This window comes from Chaetura pelagica, unplaced genomic scaffold, assembly GCF_000747805.2.
Source record: "Chaetura pelagica isolate M959 unplaced genomic scaffold, ChaPel_1.0 scaffold131, whole genome shotgun sequence".
NCBI classification, from domain to species: Eukaryota; Metazoa; Chordata; class Aves; order Apodiformes; family Apodidae; genus Chaetura; species Chaetura pelagica.
In genome coordinates this window covers 6,697-8,992 of record NW_009951956.1, presented here as the reverse complement: position 1 = coordinate 8,992, position 2,296 = coordinate 6,697, and the positions used below count along the sequence as shown (strand labels likewise).

General features: G+C 55.7%; 1 protein-coding gene across 1 annotated transcript in view; it reads right to left on the bottom strand.

Moving 5' to 3' along the window:
* LOC104390074 (heat shock factor protein 1-like) overlaps window positions 1-2,296 on the bottom strand; it is a 55,419-nt gene that overhangs the window by 47,113 nt on the left and 6,010 nt on the right. The gene's annotated exons all lie outside the window — the stretch shown is intronic.

Sequence of the window (2,296 nt, the reverse complement as noted above, 5' to 3'; positions counted from 1 at the left end):
TGCTGAAACCCCCCCAAAAAGTATCATTTTTGGCTCAGATGTGAAGCTGAGGTCAGAGGGCAGGTCTGCAGAGCAGCTGCACAGCCCTTCAGGGGGGCCAAAACCATCTCATTTATGACCAACCTCAAACTGAAACTGTGCAGCCACCAAGGCCAGGAGGCACCACAGAGCAAACGTTCCTCTCACACAATTCCAGATGTTTTTTGCTGCCTGCAGGGAGCTCAACATCTGTCCTGGCAAGGGATCACAGGCCCACGGGCTGAGCTGGGCTGGAAGGACCTCAAGGATCATCCAGTCTTGAAGTCACAGCCCAGGTACTGACAGCACCAGGGAGCAAGACTTGACACCAGGAGTTCCAAAAATCCTTAGGAGCTTCTCCAGGGTCATTTACGAGTCCTGCAGGGGGGGCTGGAGAAACATCCCATCCTGATCCACACATCCCAGCAAAGCAGGGTGCAGGGGGCTGCTCACTGCTCTGCCACGCAGCCACATCACAGAACCATGGAATGGGGTGGCTTGGAGGGACCTCAGAGCCCACCCAGTGCCCCTCTGCATGGGCAGGGACACCTCCCAGCAGCCCAGGCTGCTCCAAGCCCCATCCAACCTGCCCTTCAACACCCCCAGGGATGGGGCAGCCACAGCTTCCCTGGGCCAGGGGCTCCCCACCCTCCTTGTACCACCTTTTCCCCAGGTCTCTCCCTTAGCCCCAAGTGCCATTTCCACTTTCCACTGAGGCTCTTCAGACATTTCCACAAGGGACAAACAGCCCAGAAGGATCTAAAGGGGTCTCTGACTGGGGAGGTGGGGAGAAGCTGCTGTTGTAGGTGAGATGTTCCCCCCTCTAAGCTTGGCAGCTCCACAGCCCTGACATGGCACAGCTCTCAGGAAGCCCCCCTGGGGTCTCTGCTCAGCAGGGCTGGATCTGAACAAATTAAACCCTCTGCCCCCTGCCTGGGCAGGGACACCTCCCAGCAGCCCAGGCTGCTCCAAGCCCCATCCAACCTGCCCTTCAACACCCCCAGGGATGGGGCAGCCACAGCTTCCCTGGGCTCCCCACCCTCATTGTACCACATTTCTCCCTGTCCCCAGGTCTCTCCCTTAGCCCCAAGTGCCATTTCCACTGAGAAATTCAGCTCTTCAGACATTTCCACAAGGGACAAACAGCCCAGAAGGATCTAAAGGGGTCTCTGACTGGGGAGGTGGGGAGAAGCTGCTGTTGTAGGTGAGATGTTCCCCCCTCTAAGCTTGGCAGCTCCACAGCCCTGACATGGCACAGCTCTCAGGAAGCCCCCCTGGGGTCTCTGCTCAGCAGGGCTGGATCTGAACAAATTAAACCCTCTGCTCAGATTCCTCAGCTGATCCAACCTCTGTGGTGGAGACCATGAGGATGTGGAGCCACCAGCTGCTGGCAGGGACCTCTGGAGGAGACCTGCCCTTCTGCCTGCAGGAGCCCATCTGTCCTTTAACTTCTGCTTTGCCTGCTCAAGCTGCCTAATTGCTGTCTTCAGTAATTAATGAGTGAGCTGGAGGAGCTGGGGTGTTGAGCCTGGAGAAGAGAAGGCTCCAGGGAGACCTGAGAGCAGCTTCCAGGGCCTGAAGGGGCTCCAGGAAAGCTGGGGAGGGGCTTGGGACAAGGGCAGGGAGGGATGGGAGCAGGGGGAAGGGTTTCCAGCTGGCAGAGGGAGCTGGAGCTGAGATGGGAGGGAGAAATTCTGGGCTGTGAGGGTGGGGAGCCCCTGGCCCAGGTTGCCCAGGGAAGCTGTGGCTGCCCCATCCCTGGGGGTGTTGAAGGGCAGGTTGGATGGGGCTTGGAGCAGCCTGGGCTGCTGGGAGGTGTCCCTGCTCATGCAGGGGGTGCTAATCCAGGCCCCTCATCCTTCCTCTTCCTCCTTCCCCCACCAGATCTCCCCACATCTGCTGTTCTGCCTCAAGTTATTGCCCATCAAACCACTCTCAACAAGGTGCTGCCCAACTCTGGGATCAGTTTTTACCCCCAGTTGCTACACGAGTTGCTCCAGAGTCACCTTTTCACTCATTTACAATTTATAAGTACATAAATTAATTTATACAAATGTAATTTATAATTATATAAATTCATTTCTACTTTATGCATTAACAAATGATTATCTGGAGAAGCCAAGTGGCTTCATTGCCCTGAATAACTGATGGAACATCCTCCATCATTTATGGAAAACAAGGGATGAAATCCAGGCAGGCTGGGAAGGGGAGTCAATCCCACAGCCACACTGCACCCTCCCCCCCTGGCAATGTATGTAATTAATTAATTCACTCAATT